The sequence below is a fragment of the Triticum dicoccoides genome, chromosome 7B, assembly GCF_002162155.2.
Source record: "Triticum dicoccoides isolate Atlit2015 ecotype Zavitan chromosome 7B, WEW_v2.0, whole genome shotgun sequence".
Classification (NCBI taxonomy): domain Eukaryota; kingdom Viridiplantae; phylum Streptophyta; class Magnoliopsida; order Poales; family Poaceae; genus Triticum; species Triticum dicoccoides.
Window position 1 is genome coordinate 278365271 of NC_041393.1, and position 18705 is coordinate 278383975.

The 18705-nt window shown below is 40.4% G+C and overlaps 1 long non-coding RNA gene across 1 annotated transcript; it reads left to right on the forward strand.

Moving 5' to 3' along the window:
* Positions 1-632: 632 nt before the first annotated feature.
* Positions 633-1391, forward strand: LOC119336575. The gene is made up of 3 exons (XR_005162628.1): positions 633-682; positions 1042-1108; positions 1309-1391. It is a non-coding gene; the product is annotated as an uncharacterized LOC119336575 (long non-coding RNA).
* Positions 1392-18705: the final 17314 nt, after the last annotated feature.

Consider the following 18705-nt stretch of genomic DNA (forward strand, 5'->3'; position numbering starts at 1 on the left):
ATTTCATTTTATTTGTTCGAATATGCTATTCTATTAGGTTGATCATCTGGGTCTTAAAGAAGAAACTAAGCTAAATTAAGGTTCCTAGTTACAGCACGCACAATTTGGTGTCCTGATATCCTTCGTGTATCCTCTTGAAGGAGGATTGGGTGAGATTGTTGTTGCGACAAGAATTGGGTGACATTTGGTGAGATTGTTGTTGCGACAAGAATTCTTGGGAGAGGAGGAAGGCGACGGTCCAGCCCACGGTGTTGGGCAGAGAGAGATGGGGACGGCGGCACTGGGAAAAGAGAGATGTCGGCGAAGGTGGCGGTGGCACTGAGTAGAGAGAGCATGGCGTCGGCGGCAACATCAACTGGTGTCTTCTCTTCGTATCATCGATGAGGGTGTGGGCTATAGGAGCGCGAGGAGTGGAAACCTCTTCCTCCATAATCTTGCCGAGGTGCTCCTCAACTCGACAAGGAGAGCAACCTGCATGAGGTTTACACATTCCCTCGCCTCCCTCCATTGCCGATCTCCATCTTATCTCTTTCTGCAGGGGGGGGCTCGTCCTTACATGGTTCTCAACCACCGATTGAGATTTGGAGGGAGACTAGGAGACCCAGGCGAAAACGAGTGTGCTAGCGGAGGCTCGGGGATGCAGGGTGATAGGGCCCAGTCTATGCTCCGGTTGTGTTGTTGGGTGAGCTTCTTCACCATTCCGGTTGTGTTGTTGGTTCCAGTCTATGAGCAATTTTTTTGTTTATTACTGTCGACCAGATGCTCAGATCTAGCTAGGCCTCCATATAGAATTTTTTAAGCTTTTAAATTTGTTGTGTGCCTCGGATAAGTTACTGCAAATGGGATTATTGTTCCTGCTCAGGAGATGCTCTCTGACCTGACTAGAGTCATAGAAAGATTTTTTGTTGCCATTCTTAGATTGTTTGGTACCTTGCTCTTTCCTTGTCAAGAAAGGGATCAATTTGTCCAGGAGCTCCTGTCCCCTTTATAAAGGAAGTTTTTGTTCGTTTGCTTGATGTGTTTCCCTCCTTTCAATTGTAGGATTTTCAAGATGGGCCTTCCTATCCATAAGTTTGTCTTTATACTGCATATTAATTCACTCTTTTGGGTAGGTAACTAAACTCCTGTAACTTTACATAATCATTGAAGTTGTCTTTCCCAATCTGACTTTTGCATTACAACAACTTGATTGCTTGTGTATTTGTGTAGTTTTCTGCATATTCGTACATCTCTGAATGTTGTTCCGTTCCTTGATAAATACATCGCTCTACAGGGTTGATTAAAGAAGTTAACTCTTCTTCATAGCAGTTTTTCAAATGCCCTGATGGGATGACCCTAAACATGGATAGTTTAACTTGGTATATCAGCTCAAACACCTGATCCGCAAAATGGAGTTCCATTGGTCCTAGCTGCTGTTCTAGATCCTTCAAAAAGAAAAGAAAAAGTTCTATACTAAATAAACTATCTGCTCTATTATTTTAATTTTTAGTCTTGCTTCCATCCATCTACTTATAGTACCCTGGGTAGCTACAACAGTGATGCTCTTTCTTTCTCTATAGGGAAGCTTCGGACAGGATTTATAGAGGGAAAATGAGACCCGTGCGAAATCGAGCGTCCTGGTGTTGGGACTCATGATCCGCACGTGTTGTCTAAATGCAGTACATGCGCATTGCAGTGGTAATGTTGTTAACTGACCCTGTATATTCCTTAGTTAGATGTCTAATAAACCAAGAATTTGACACTTGAGTAAGTTCAGTATATCATCGTCTACTTAGACAAAATACATCATGGTCAAACAATACAAATATTTCACAGGTAGAAAAAGCATACAAATATTAATTTTCAGTAAAATGATGAAGTGTTCAGATATATCAATGCTTTCACCTCACTTGTCATGCTATTATGAACTATATTTGTAGTTTAATTGCTATATCAGAATCAAAGTAACCCATTTGACGCTTGACTGTATCTTAGCATGCTTATTGTGTTCCTTCCTTATGTCATTTTTACAGATAAATTCATTTGTGTCAAGTATCACTTTTTGCCATATGGACATGACAAGTTGTCATACATTGGCCTGTTAAATTTATTGGGTGCCAAGTTCACTTGCCATATTCTCAATTTTGTTTCTTCTAATTTTGGTGTTGGTGTGTGTATTGTTAGTGAAAAGATGCTCATAGTTTTTTTAAATATGTGTACGCCATTAACTGATGTCATTGTGTTTTCCAGGGGTATATGAACCAGAAATGATGTGGTATACTTGGTTATTTGAACATGAAGGTCAACCGCGGGGTGGCGGGACATGGCGTGGCCTCAGCCAATTAGGTGTCCTCTCTTTTTGCCCATTGCTTCCTCTGGAACTCTTATTTTGTTTGGCTTATGAAGGCACATTCATCCTGCAAGTACAATCATGATTAAGAGTTAGAACGCCCTTCACAGCGGTTTATTTCCATACATTGATTGCTATTTTTTATGCCTTATATACTACGCCTTATCACACAATAGTTTGGTAAAGAAAGAGGAACTCACTCCTAAATTTGCACTAATTATACATTTATGTCACTATTTTTTAGGAAACTATCTGAACTCTTCTGACGGCCATTTGTTCTCTATTGTTTTTCTTTAGAAGTTTATCCATGATGGCCTTTTCCACCTAGAAAGAGCATCAAGGCCGTTGACCCCATTTTATTTTTTGTTCTATAGGCATCTTTTCTTCAAATGAGGCTCCAACCTGAGCAAGGGCATGGTTTGCAGATGATGTATCTGCTTTATGTGTGTCAGAAGAGCCCTCCGATGCCCAGCCGCTGGTTTCTCTGCCCGAAGAAGGATCATGGTTCCCCACCTCTCTACAACTCATATTAAAATTTTGGTATATTCTTTTCTTACTTTATTTCCTGTGAACAAAAAGTTGGAACCTATTCTTAACTTCCCATAGTGGTTTTGATGGTATTTGGTCAGTGTGTTTCTGGCCGGAATTGCATGTATATCTTATAGATTTACATTGCAACAATTAATAAGGAGAATAGAAGCATTTGCATCCTCTATAGACTAATACTTTGCCTGCCATGCTTAGCGAGAATTCAAAATAGTGACCTTTGGATATCAATTATGGGTTTGTAATTTCGTGCCAAGACCTAAAAGCATTTTTGTCTCATGCTTCGACTATCATATCTATTTTCTCTGTAAATTCTAGACATCCAGTTCAGATTATGATCTTTGCATGCCCTCTTTTTGTATCATCTGAAATAGGGCAACATTACAAAAAAGAGCCACATGTTTTAGCAATTGAATCACCATGACAACTTTTCAGGTTATTGTTCTTTAGCCATTTAATGCAGTATCAACTGTTCAGTGTGCTTCTTGAAATGAAACATAATGTATAGTTCAACAGTTTTGAATACCCGCATATTTTTGCTTCACCCGTCACCACAGAGGTCTTACCTCACCTTGACCATGGAGCCACAAGGAGTATGATCAATATATGATCGTTCTTAGAGCTAAAATTCTAATTTCCATACTAAATCAATTGCTTCCTTCATCAAGTGATTCATAGTAAACCAGTAAACATGAATTTTATGCGTATATATTACTTCTTTGTTTGCCATTTATTTTGTTCAAAATATTTATATGGCAGTTTTCAAAAAGCTTAAGGTTAGAGATGTGTTGCTGTATGACGCTATTGTTAGGATGGAAGATAAATTAATGTTAAAATATTTTTGATTTCCTTTATTCCGTAAATGGCAATTCAAGATATGTTTGGGCCACATGATTCTATTCCAAAAATTTAAACAACTTGGCAATTAACGACGCATCAAATGTTATGTATTAAAAATTTGAATGGATCACTTTGTCAGGTTAGGTTTAGTAGGTCATAATGGTTTTATTCTACGACAAGCTTGATTTGTTTATAATGTAACCAGTTCAAGGATTGATGAGTTTTTGAGCCCTATGACCTCTGTACACTCAGGTTTGGCTGTGTTCTTTGTGAAGTATATGTCCTGCAAGGCTCATGTGCGTTGCACTGTTTTCACTTTCCAAGCTACAGTCTATACTCCCTCTGTAAACTAATATACTCCAAGCTACAATCTTTAGTGATCTGAACGATCTTATATTAGTTTACAAAGGGAGTACTTGAAAGGATATTCTTTATATTTTGTTTGATTCCATCAGCCGTACAACATAAATTAGCAATTAGGTATCTACACAGTGTAGTGGAACCATTGTGCTTGCTGTAGTTTTATTTTAGCATTGAAATGTTCTTCTTAGTTTGTTTTGTACTGAGAAATATTTTTGTTTTCTGGCCATTGTTTTCTAAATCCTATAAACATATTACCTTATATGGCCTTTGAAGTTTCCGTTTTATAAAGAGCTTTGCACTGATCAAGTTGAGTATGGTATGGTTTATTCATTTGTGTTGCAGCTATTCCAGAGAAGTTTAGAGCTCCACAACCTTAGCAGAGATGAAACAATCAATCAGCTGAGATGTTGAAAGTACATGTAGTCCCCATGTGTGGTTTTGGTAATTAATGACAATCCAAACAGACTAATGTTTGCATTAAGTTATACATTTGAAGGAAAGTTCCATTTCCAATGCATGAAGAATATTGGATGAACTAAAGGATGTTTATACCATGGTGATGCAAGAAGGAGATAGAATGGATTTGAAATGAATGCCCCATACATATTGTTGTGCATGCATCAAGGCTTATGGGTTGAACCATGATGGATCAAGATCTTGAGAGAATGATTAAAGAGAAGAATTCTACATATGCTTGAAGATAGGTTCATTATGAGCTCATATGTTGAGTCATGGATTAGTATGTCATGAAGCAAGTAATTCAAGCCAAGAATTCATTATGCCTCTCAAGATACTATATTGGAGCATGAGAACGAGCAAATGAGGTCCAATATGATATTCAAGGAGAAAATTGATATGGTCATGATGAATTAAGATATTGGTTATTATGTCTTGAAGAAATGAAGCATGGTGAAGATATCAATAGGGCCTTCATGACATCAATATTAATCATGGAGCAAAGATAAATGTTGACCAAGATGAAGATCAAAGATTGACCTCTAAGATGGACAACACACAAGCGCATATCATGTGCCACATGAGATCTTGTGGCATGGTAAGAATTTATCAATTGCGCTTTGTGTATTAACCCATACTATGTGTTGTCTATGTTATGTGGGTTAGGTAATTCTCATGAGCTTGGTCCTCACCAAAGGATGTCATCAAGTAATTAATGATGATGTACAAGTGAAGATGAATGCAAAGCAAAGCTTCCCACATTGTGTATGGGGGAGCTACTTGAAGACTTCTCCAATGTCTTGCCTTCAACTTGAGCCATGAAGAAACATCAATATAAAGCTCAAGTGAAAGGCTCTAGTCAAAGGTATTAGTTCCTTTGGCTTCATAAGTGAGGATCTATGACCATCGAAAAGGATATATGCTCAAGAATGAGTTTCCGGAAGCTATCTAGTATAGTTTTTTTATGATTCTTGAGTTATAGGGATCCCGCACTATTAAGAGTGGATCAAAGGGGTTAGTGATGGATTTGCTCAAGTCAACATCATCTATTTCTATTCTTCTCACATCATATTCCAACATAGGCATATTTCACTCCTATCCAATGCAAATACAAAATGCCTACACATCTACCAAAGAAAATCCATAGCCAAATAGGTTCCCCAAAGTATATGATATTATCTTTCCATACTTTGCACAATCCATTTTGGTTTATCTTGGGTCGTTATCTATGTGAGGACCTGGATCTTTTCCATAGCTTCAAAGCGAGCCCAAGATCATCAAAATCGGAGTCCGGATGTGAAAGTTATGCATGTTTAACTTTTGGGGCGGCTGCAGTTTTTGTGTTGGCCGGATGTCCGGGATTTTCCCCGGATGTCCGACCACTGCTATCCGGAGGGTGTCTGATTTGTGTGAAATCGCTGGATGTCTGGCCCCTGGCCCGGATGTCCGGCCGTAGATGTCCAGAAACCTTACCGAAATGCTGTTTGTATACGCCGGATGTCCGGCCCTTGGCCGGATGTCCGGGGCCCCAAGTTTGGCAGATGTCCGGGCCCTGTAACCTGTTTTTCTGCATACGTGTGTGCACACTTCACAATGTCCGGATGTCCGGCCCCAGGCCCGGATGTCCGGCCCGACACAACCACTTACACTCCAACGGCCATATTTGCACTACCACTATATATAACCTGCTTCCACCCCGGGAGAAGGTTGAGCAACACATTCATATGAACCCTAGAACACAAAAAGGCTCCCTCTCACTTCTCCTACACCAAATCTTAGACCCCGGAGAGATTCGTGAGAGTTCTTGAGAGATTTTCCAATCAAGTGATAGATCCACTCCCTCTCCTCTTGTGACCAAAGGAATTCGTTATTTGAGCAAGTCTTGAGCATTTCCCCCTTGATCTTGTTACTCTTGGAGGTTGGAGACTCCTAGGCGGTAGGAGTGTTCCGGTGAGGAATCAACTTGTGATTTGCCCCCGGAAAGTTTGTGAAGGTTTGGAGGCCGCCTCAAGGTCTACCGCTAGTGGTTGAGAAACGCCTTCGTGGTGTTGTCTCAAAGGGAGAATAGGGTGATCCTTCGTGGCATTGGTGTGCCTTCGTGGTAACATCCACCTCTCTAACGATGACTAGCTTCCCTCCACGGAAATGAACATCGGGATACATCCTCGTCTCCGTGTCTTCGGTTATCTCTAACCCTAGTCACTACTTGTGGTTTGCTTTGGTCTCTTGACCTTGCATTCACTATATATTGTTGTCCTCATTATATTGTGTTGGCTATTTCCTTGAAGAGATTATTTAGGCCTACACTTTATATCCCGCAATTCATACTTGCTACTATTGATATATCTTGTGTTTAGTGTGAATTTCTAACTTGTGTCATACACTTCCATATCTTGTCATATTTCTCAAGTAAGTTTGTGTAACTTACTTGTTCTTGTTAGTATCTGTCGGGGATATACCCCGCGGTGTAACATGGCTGCAAAGTATAACCCGGTCGGACTTGGCGACTCACTAATGACCCGCTCTGACTAGACGACACACTAAGTGACCCGCCCGATCCTGGCGACTTATGGGTGACCTGGCAAGCGGATCAGAGGAGCGACAAGACCCGAGGGCCCAGGAGGCTCAAGGCCCAGAAGGCCGGCTTACGTTATGATAGGCCGGCTTAAGAGGAAAGGCGTAAGGAGTATCTCCCTTACAAGGAATCAAGACCCGGACCTGTATCCGGCTTGTAGTACAAGATAGGCTAGTCCTACTAGGACTCCACATGTAACCCGCCCCTCTAACTTATATAAGGAGGGGCAGGGCTCCCCAAGAAGGGGGAGAAAAAACAAGAAACAATATCTAGGGCTAGACACAAAGGGGGAGCCGGCTTACGGTGACTCTTCTCATGAGCATAATGAGACCTAGCCACAAACAGCATGTAGGGTTGTTACCGGATGATGTTTCCCGGGGCACGAAGCTGTCTAAATCCTTGTCTTGCGTGTTGCGTCTCTCGTCCCGATCAATCCCTCTCAAGCTACCACATAGATGTGTTGGCCTCGCGACTAAGTCCTGACACTAAGGACATCTGACGTGTTAATTTCACGACAGTTGGCGCCCACCGTGGGGCCTGCGCACGGTGGTGTTGAGTTCTTGAAGGACGCTATCCCAGGGATCGAGAAGTTCCGCTCAGCTTATTGAAGAAGTTCCGACCGCCTTGACGAAAGGTTCCGTCTAAGTTGACAAAAAGGTTCTGACCGCCTCGACAAAAGGTTCCATCTGAATCGGCGAAAAGTTCCGGCCGACTCGATGAAATGTTCCATCTGAATCGGCGAAAGGTTTCGACCCCCTCGACGAAAGGTTCCGACTGAATCGGCGAAAAGTTCCGACCGACTCGATGAAAGGTTCCATCTGAATCGGCGAAAAGGTTCGACCGACTCGACGAAAGGTTCCGTTCGAGTCACCAAAGAGTTCCGATTGCCTCGATGAAAAGTTTGGTTTGAGTCGCCGAAGGGTTCCGACCGAATCGCCGAGATGTTCCGGTTCAAAAGTTCCGGATTATCAAAAGTTTTGGCCAGATTATCAAGAGGTTCCGCTTTAAAAAGTTCTGGGTTATCAAAGGTTCCGGCCAGGATTATCAAGAAGTTCTGGTTCCAAAAATCCCGGCTCAAAAAGTGCCGGCCGGGTTATGTGGAGAGCTCAGGCACTAAAATACACAAAAACAATTAACTCTTTTGTCAAAAAACAAAAGCAGCACTATGCATTATACGGCGCCAGCATCCGGCAAAAAATACCAGGTGATATCCATCCCGTTTACTTTTATTAATATTTATTAATTTTTTGAAAAAAACCACTCTGCCTAGTGTTGCTATATACAACCATCACCTCTGCGGTCCGGTTTACGTCAAACGCGCCGACTGACACGCCCGTCAGCGCCACCTTACAACACCACGTGCGACTCGCCCGTCTGCCCTCATGGCCGGTTCACGTGTCCTCACCGGCTTACAACGTGGATGACAACTTGCTCGTCCGCACCGGCTTACAAATGCCATGGCCGGTTTATCGGTTTGTTCCCGCGGCCGATTCACCTGTGAGGGATTTCGGTGTTACCTAGGGATCATCAGTTTCATGGAGAATTATTTTCGGCCTAAACAAATCAGGTGATATCCATCCAAGTTTGTTTTATTATCACATATTGTTTTTGTCAAAGAACAAGTTTATCTTTGCCTAGGTCTACAATATTGTTTATGCAGGGCAATTATTTATGACAAAAAGTGATATTATACCGCGAAGGTGGAGACACGCCAACATCTTTTGGCATAGGTGGTCGTCGTTACTCAACGGACTCCCGCACCGGCTAACTACGTCGTGGCCGTCTCTCACGACCATGCCGGCTTACAACATTGTGGCCGTCTCTTATGACCATGCCGGCTTACAACAAGGAGGACAACTTACCAATATATTTTATATTACATATTGTTTTCTTCAAAAGAGCAATTACTTTGGTTTGCAAGTTGTCCCATGCAGGATTCAAACCGGTCTATCTTACGATTAATTATGGAGAATCTCAAACCAACTCCTCAAGTCGTCTTAAGACTCGGGGGCTACAATGATATGACTCGGCAAAATTAGCCGGTTTAAATAAATTCAAGATCGTTGAAGGGAAAATAACCCGGCCCCGAAGATTACTGCTAGATCGATGAAAATTTAAAAGCCGTCAGAAGATTTCCGGCTAAAAATAAGGACACTGGTTTCAAATCCGGCTCAAGAGACATCTTTCTCCCACAAAGCACTGAAGCTCTCAAATCCGGTTCAAAATCTGGCTCAAGGTAAATTTGTCCCTCACAAATTTTTGAAGCTTTCAAATCCGGCTTCAAGTTCCGGTTCAAAAAGAATTAACCTCTCGCAAGGTTCGAGTTCTCAGACAAAGTAAAGGTTGCCAAAGAGAACTTGCTGCCATGATGCACGGTTCAAAACATGGGTATCCTGCCTTACGGCTTATCTTATTATGGTCACTTGGGGGCTTCCTGCTCATCGGGCATAGCTATCAATACCCTCTTGATTGGCGCAATGCCAAAAATTATATGGTCACTTGGGGGCTTCCTGTTCAAACATAGGTCGTATTCGAACCAAAGAGAACATAGCTGTCGATACCCTTTTGATTAGCAAACTGCTGAACCTACTTGGGGGCTTCTTGATCGTATCCGAATCATAGCTCAACCCCTTTGGGAATCGATGTGGATCGTATCCGAATCAGCATCGTTAAACAACTCTTATGGTCACTTGGGGGCTTCCTGTTCAAACATAGGTCGTATTCGAACCAAAGAGAACATAGCTGTCGATACCCATTTGATCGGCATCGCCAATCCACTGGGGGCTATCTGATCGTATCCGAATCTTAGCTTAACTCCTTTGGAACGGTTTACTGATCGTATCCGAATCAGAAGCCTCAAAAAGTTTTATTTCATCCCGGGTAAAGTTTATTGCAGCCACAATTATTTAACTTGAGACCTTTTTTGGGGGTTATATTTCAAATGTATATAAGTGTTGTATGATTAACCCGGCTTGACTTTTGACTATAAGTCCCCAGCTTATGACAACCATCATTTATATGGAAGCATTGGCTTCTAAGGATTGGGTTATCACCATTATTACACAGGTCATGTAAACCAGCAGTACAAATTCAATATCACAGTGGTCATTTGGGGGTTTCCTGTTCAAACATAGGTCGTATTCGAACCAAAGAGAACATAGTTATTGATACCCATTTTGATCGGCAACGCCAAACGCCACTGAGGGCTATATGATCGTATTCGAATCTTAGCTTAACCCCTTTGGAACAGTTTACTGATCGTATTCGAATCAGAAGCCTCAAAAATTTTATCTGTTTTTATACAATCGCAAGTATTTGAGTTGTCACAAATATCATATGTGCCGGCTCTTACAGACTTGAGTTATCAACTTCATTGTCTGGGTCACATAAGCCGACGGTATCATTCAAAGGATCATAGGGATCTTGTGATCTATTTGTGTGCAGGATAAGACTACATTTGGGTGGTTACCCGCCCTGGCTTTTGACGTTAAGTCGCCAGGGCATATGTTGTTTAAACTCTTTGCAGGATTTGCAGGAATAGGACATATAAATGATTAAGTTCAAGCTCATTACCAAGCTTGATGCTTCAAAATAATTATCCGTTCTGAATTTTTCTCAAAGGCTATAAGCCACCAGGTTATAAAAATTCCAGCTTACAATGAAGGCGAATTAAATCATCAATGGCCAAGAGCCGCTGGGTACTTAAACTCCGGGTTTACTTATCAACCGATGAGGTATTCAAGTTTTTAATAGCCAAAACTGGCTGGATTTTCATGATGATATTGAATGATTGAGGTTTTCAGACCGGGTTATATTATTCAAATCTTGAATAGCCAATATGGCTGATTTTTTATTGTGATTATCAATAACCAGTATTATTGAGGTTTTCAAAGTCGCTTTAGTGCAATGGATATTATTTTATCAAAGGATATGATTTATTCTACAATGGAAGGAATAGTCCCGAGTCGCTGCAGGCTTACGATCCGGCACTTGGGGGCTACATTATTCAAATTGAGATTATATCAAATATGCAAGTCTCATGTCGCTGCAAGCATGCACCATGATACTTGGGGGCTAATGCAAAGCCCTTTTTGCTCACCTTATTGAAGACCCGACTCATCACATCATAATGAGCCGGCCCTTGGGGGCTACCAATTGCTCCTGTCAGCAGTTCAAGATACATAAGTCTTAATCCATTATATTGAAGGATCCATTGTTCAGTTGGTAAAGTACAAGGCTCTTAACCTTGTGGACATGGGTTCAAGCCCCATGGTGGAGATTACATCATATGATGTTATTATCAACAAATTATATACAAAGTCCCAGCTCAGTAATATCTTACTAAGCCGGCCCTTGGGGGCTACACATCGCTCATTATTGCATAATGACCCGACCCCATGGGGCTACACTGGTTGAAGTTTTTTATGAGCATAAGGCAATTACAAGTCCTAGGTTGCTGCAAGCATGACAACCCGGCACTTGGGGGCTACAGGTAATATGGATATAAGGGAGAAATATCTTCCAATTTTCAGTTTTGAGCAAACCAGATTGACCCGGCATCACCAATCATTATGACCCAGTGTCTGCAACAATCATAACCCGGCGTCATCAATAATCATGAACCGGCATTGGCAACAATCATGAACCGGCGTTGGAAACAATCATGACCAGGAATTATCAGTTTTTATAACCCGGAGATTTTGGAAATTATAACTCGGCAAGATCTATACCTTTAAGCCGGTTGAAATCAGATGAGTATTTCAAGACCTATAATTTTAAGCCGACGCTTTGGAAGCCGACTCAGATGGATTATTTGTTTACAATATTTCTTCTACAAGAAAATTGATTGTGAAGCTGGTCTATTGACCCGGATTTCTAGAAGAAGGAAACGACAAGGACTTAAGGATGTTCAGGTACCGGTTTACAAGAATTCTTAACCTGGAGCACAACCTGTCAAATTTGTTCTTGTGTTTATTTTGCAGCATAAGTTTACCATGGATAAATCCAAGCTAACTTGGGGTCTAATGTCGGGGATATACCCCGCGGTGTAACCCGGCCGCAAGGTATAACCCGGCCGGACTTGGCGACTCACTAATGACCCGCCCTGACTGGACGACACACTAAGTGACCCACTCGATCCTGGCGAATTATGGGTGACCTGGCAAGCGGATCAGAGGAGCGACAAGACCTGGGGGCCCAGGAGGCTCAAGGCCCAGAAGGCCGGCTTACGTTATGATAGGCCGGCTTAAGAGGAAAGGCGTAAGGAGTATCTCCCTTACAAGGAATCAAGACCCGGACTTGTATCCGGCTTGTAGTACAAGATAGGCTAGTCCTACTAGGACTCCACATGTAACCCGCCCCTCTAACTTATATAAGGAGGGGCAGGGCTCCCCAAGAAGGGAGAGAAAAAACAAGAAACAATATCTAGGGCTAGACACAAAGGGGGAGCCGGCTTACGGCGACTCTTCTCATGAGCATAATGAGACCTAGCCACAAACAGCATGTAGGGTTGTTACTGGATGATGTTTCCCGGGGCCCGAAGCTGTCTAAATCCTTGTCTTGCGTGTTGCGTCTCTCGTCCCGATCAACCCCTCTCAAGATACCACATAGATGCGTTGGCCTCGCGACTAAGTCCTGACACTAAGGACATCTGACGTGTTAATTCCACGACAGTATCCTTGTTGTGCTCATCTTATTTATAATAAGTTGTTGGTGCACTTAGTTGAGCCTAGTGTATTTAGGATTTGTGCTTGAAAAGTATCCTCTTAGTTTATTTCCACATTAGGATTAAGCCAAATCCGTAGAAGTTTTTAAATTGCCTATTCACCCCCCCTTCTAGGCGACATCGTGGTCCTTTCAATTGGTATCAGAGCCCGGTCTCTCGTTATTAGGCTTCACTGCCTAGAGAGTAATGATGTTGACTAGTGAACTAGTGCACAACAACACTTTTGATTTGGGTGGCACAAATTATAACCTATGGAGAATTCGCATGCTTTGTCACTTTCGGGCCATGGGTCCAAATGCTTTGCGAATTGTTCTTATAGGAATTTCTATTGCTAAGGATGGACATTCTCGATCTATTGAGGATATGTATCTTGATTGTGATACTTCTCTTATCATTCATCAAGCTTTAACATTTGAAGTGTTTAAGAAAGTAACGACTTGCAAGTCGGCTCATGAGACTTGGACCAAACTTGAAGATATATATGGTGGGTCCAATCTTGATGAAGATAATATTCTATTTGGGGAGTTGATGGAGGAGTTCTCCACATTTTTAAATCATGAAGAGCTCTCTATTACTTCCACCTCTGATTACTTGCACACTTCAGTATCTTGCACTTCACCAACATGTGGCGTGCCACAAGGTAATGACATGGTGAGTGAAGAAATATCTTGTGATGATGGTGTTAAGCTCATTTGTGATGATATGCTTGATCTCCCATGTTGCCATGATAGAAATGCCTTGGTTTCCTCTAGTTGTTCTATGACTAACCATGCAGAGGAAATCAAGAAAGATGAGGCATGCTTGATTGATGAAGAACCCTCTTCTTCAAAAGAATCATCATCAACCCCCTTTGTTCACATGTGCCTCATGGCAAGAGGTAATGACGAGGTATCATCTTCTCTTAGTGATAATGATGATAGTTGTAATGAGGATGATGATGATGACTTGACTCAAAATCTCTATGAGATTGGGAAAACACTTCATAGAGCTAAAAATAACACTTCTGAAAGGTTCCAAGATGTTCTTGCTTGCTTTTAAAAACATAATGATTTATTTCTCAATGAGCAAGCTAAAAGTGAACATCTTGAACATGAACTTGCTAAGGCTCATGAAACTCTTAGTGACTTGAGGTCTTCAAAAGAAGAGATTAAAGTTACTCATTGTAAGCTTAAAGAGAATTTTGATCTCCTTCTCCTTGAATGCAATAGTGTCAAGGGAGAGCTCATAAAACTCTCTAAGTCTCATGAGGAGCTTCAATCAACTCGTGAGAAGTCACTAAGTGCTACTTGCTCCTCTCATATTGATAATGATGTTTGTCCTACTAACTCAATTTCATGTGAAGCATCAATTTTGAAGGAGAATGTTGAGCTATGTGCTCAACTTGCTTTGCTAACAAGAAATTATGGGAAATTGGGAGAAATTCATGCAAAGCTCTCGGGCACTCATGAGGATCTTTTAATCTCTCATAGTAAGATAAATTTAGCTCACGAGGCTATGGTATCCGAGGTAAAATCTTGTGAGTCTCATGTGAACATTAGCACATCTACTCTAAATGCTTTATTGCCATGTGCTAATCCTTGCAATTCATCCACCTCTCATATTATATCCACTCATGATGAACTGCTCACCTTGTCTTGCTGCTCTAACCATGAAGTTTCTACTTCCACTAGTCCTCTTGTTTCTAGTGTTGAAACTAACCATGTAGAGGAAATTAATGAGCTCAAGGCCCAAGTCACTAGTTTGAAGAAAGACTTGGAAAAGTGTGATGTTGGACATAATTTTCACTCCAACAAGAAGATGTCCAAGAACAAGAAGAAGGGACAAGGGAATTACAAGAATTCAGCCAACATTACTTGCTTCAAATGCAAAAAGATTGGACATCATGTGAGATCTTTCCCATTGAATAAAAGGGCTTATAATGAGAAGCTACATGGGAAGCGGCCTCAAGCTCAATCTCAAGTTGAAGAACAACCACTATCCATGATGAAACATGTTATTGCTCCCCAAGTTGAGAAATTAAAGAAGAGAAAAGGGAGGAAATGTTGCTATGATTGTCGTCAAAAGGGACACATAGCTTCATCATGCCCCAATGGTAACATATCTAAGCCTCCTATAGTCAATAATCATTATTCACTAAGGAAGGATATTGTTGGCAATGTGTTTGCCAAATTTGTGGGTGCCCAAAGTGTTTTCAAAGTGGACAAGACCATTTGGGTTGCCAAGCCTATTGTTACTAACTTCTTAGGACCCAACTTGGTTGGGGACCATTAAGCTCAAACTTGATCAATAGGTGTGTGGAGGGCATTGGAGACTTGGCTACTTCATGAAGAAAAACTATTTTCACCATATGTTATGGTTAATGCTAAGTCAAGTGGATTATCATCATATCTATCAGTCCAATGCTCCTCTTTGCGATACATTTGAGAAGCATTGGGTGCTTGGCTTATTCATGAAGGTGGTGGCACTATTAGGAAATTAGAACCAAGATTGGACATTTTATTGATCTACGACTTCATACCAATGCTATCTCGGTAACAAGTATTTACTTCATGCATATATATAGAAATGGGGTCAACCTTGTGTAGGTTGCATCATGGCATGAATTTCTTGACTCGTTCCAGTGATACTTGTTTCCTTTCTCAAAGCATCCCAACAATGATCTTTTGTTGCTAGTTGTGATGTCTTTGATGGTTGTGTGTTTGAAGTTCATTAATATACAATAATATTATATTAAGTCACTATTATGCCTTCAAGCAAAGATCTCTTTGGTATATTTTATGACTCCCACTTGCATATCTTATTCAAAGATCTCATTGGTATATCTTATGACGCCCGTTTGGATATCTTGTTCCTTCGTTTGGAACTATTTTATGTGTACATCCTTCTGTGTGGATATCATCTAATCTTATACACGTGAGAGAAGTTACATCTCTAGTTGATATCCCTATTCTTTCATGTCCACCATTTCATTCACTTTTTATATCTTTGGTGGCTCCATGGAAGCATTTGTTGTATGAGTGCATGCCTTACCTCTTTGCATCTTAGTGCACACATGTTTGGTGAAGTTTGTTGTCCTCGTGCTTGTCTTGGCAAGCCTATTATTTCCTTTCTTCACCATGGGTTGTCACAAGTTTTGATTTTTAATTTGCTATTAGTGAGCTTGTGAACCTAGTTGCTTGATGTGTGTGTGACCCGCTTAACTTCATGTGTGTGGGAAGGACATGTCTGGCACCTTGTATCTCATTTACTCAAGACTATGTTGATGCTTAATTCTCATCCTTATATTAGTATTCTCAAGTGCTTTGACGTGACTCAACACATCGTTTTGGTTGTGCCTATTATTAGGTTGCCTCATTTACATGTCGCTCGACCATATGTTTGTTGCAATTGCTAGGCTTCTTTTCTTATCTATGCTTGCTTGCAATTGTTTTGTGTTCCTATTGATTTTGGGGGAGTGATGATCCTATTTTGTGCACTTGTATCCAAATAAAAAAAATCTAAATAGTGCACAAATCATGGGGAGCTTCTCTATTCCCCTTAGAATACTCATTTGCTCAAATCATAATATTCTTTTATCCTTCCGGCTCGTCGGATCATTTGATTGCTTGCGCCACTTTGTGTTATGCAAATGAGATCAATTTTGGTCATGTGCTTTGTGCCATGTGCCTTGCTCTTATGCTAGGCTCAAAGTTATATAATAGTGGATTCACCTGTGGGTATCATGTTCTTATCAATTACAACTTTTTTGTGTATACGGGTTTATTTTTGGATACATATCATGTTTATTATTGGCCTCTTAGAAATTTTATACATGTGAAAGTTCATATCCTTTCTTGATATCATTTATTCCTTGCCGACCACTTTGTTGTTTCCTTTTATTATTATGGTGGTTTTGATAAGAGGTTGTGGCATGAGTGCTTGTATGTTGTGCTTATAATCTTGCGCACTCGTGTGTTATGAATGTATTTTGGACACATTTTCATGATGATGATCAAATTGGTTATTCATATTATATATTGTCTACAAATATGTTATTTGGATCTTTTTGAAAAGTTTTTTTTTTCACATATAGAATGCTTATTTCGTATCATAATATCTTGGTGCATTCTATAGATCCCGATCTCCTCAAATTTTCCTCATTGAATATGTGCATTTAATTTTCACTCACATCTTGTAATACACACACATTAAGGAGGAACTCATAATATATTGTCTTCTATATTTTTCCCATTTTGGCATTTGTTGCCAATGGGGGAGAAGTTTAGAGGGTTTAAGATAAGTATTTTAAGTGCTTTAAGATAAGTATTTTAAGTGCTTGTTGTTCATTCATGCTTATCTACACTGGTTATATATGTTTGTTGCATGAATGAATATCTAGAGAAAACCCCACCTAGTGTATGACAAACAATATATGCAAGGAAATTCAAAGTTCATTCACACATGCATATATTGTGGGGGAGCTTGCTCTATATATTGTGGTTCTACTAACATCAAATACTTGTGTAGTGTTTCGATGTTAGTACACCATGTGTGATAAACTCAAGTATCTTTGTGACACTTGATGCTATCAAAACTATCCCAAGTATACAATTTATCCTCGGGTAAATTGCATACTTGGGTTAAAATTCATTATATAAACCCTCTTGTTGAGATTGTCATCAATTACCAAAATGGGGGAGATTGAAAGTACATGTAGTCCCCATGTGTGGTTTTGGTAATTAATGACAATCCTAACGGACTAATGTTTGCATTAAGTTATACATTTGAAGGAAATTTCCATTTCCAATGCATGAATAATATTGGATGAACTGAAGGATGTTTATACCATGGTGATGCAAGAAGGAGATAGAATAGATTTGAAATGAATGCCCCATACATATTGTTGTGCATGCATCAAGGCTTATGTGTTGAACCATGATGGATCAAGATCTTGAGAGAATGATTAAAGAGAAGAATTCTACATATGCTTGAAGATAGGATCATTATGAGCTCATATGTTGAGTCATGGATTAGTATGTCATGAAGCAAGTAATTCAAGTGAAGAATTCATTATGCCTCTCAAGATACTATGTTGGAGCATGAGAACGAGCAAATGAGGTCCAATATGATATTCAAGGAGAAAATTGATATGGTCATGATGAATTAAGATATTGGTTATTATGTCTTGAAGAAATGAAGCATGGTGAAGATATCAATAGGGCCTTCATAACATCAATATTAATCATGGAGCAAAGATAAATGTTGACCAAGATGAAGATCAAAGATTGACCTCTAAGATGGACAACACACAAGCGCATATCATGTGCCACATGAGATCTTGTGGCATGGTAAGAATTTATCAATTGCGCTTTGTGTATTAACCCATACTATGTGTTGTCTATTTTATGTGGGTTAGGTAATTCTCATGAGCTTGGTGCTCACCAAAGGATGTCAACAAGTACTTAATGATGATGTACAAGTGAAGATGAATGCAAAGCAAAGTTTCCCACATTGTGTATGGGGGAGCTACTTGAAGACTTCTCCAATGTCTTGCCTTCAACTTGAGCCATGAAGAAACATCAATATAAAGCTCAAGTGAAAGGATCTAGTCAAAGGTATTAGTTCCTTTGGCTTCAGAAGTGAGGATCGATGACCATCGAAAAGGATATATGCTCAAGAATGAGTTTCCGGAAGCTATCTAGTATAGTTTTTTATGATTCTTGAGTTATAGGGATTCCGCACTATTAAGAGGGGATCAAAGGGGTTAGTGATGGATTTGCTCAAGTCAACATCATCTATTTCTATTCTTCTTACATCATATTCCAACATAGGCATATTTCACTCCTATCCAATGCAAATACAAAATGCCTACACATCTACCAAAGAAAATCC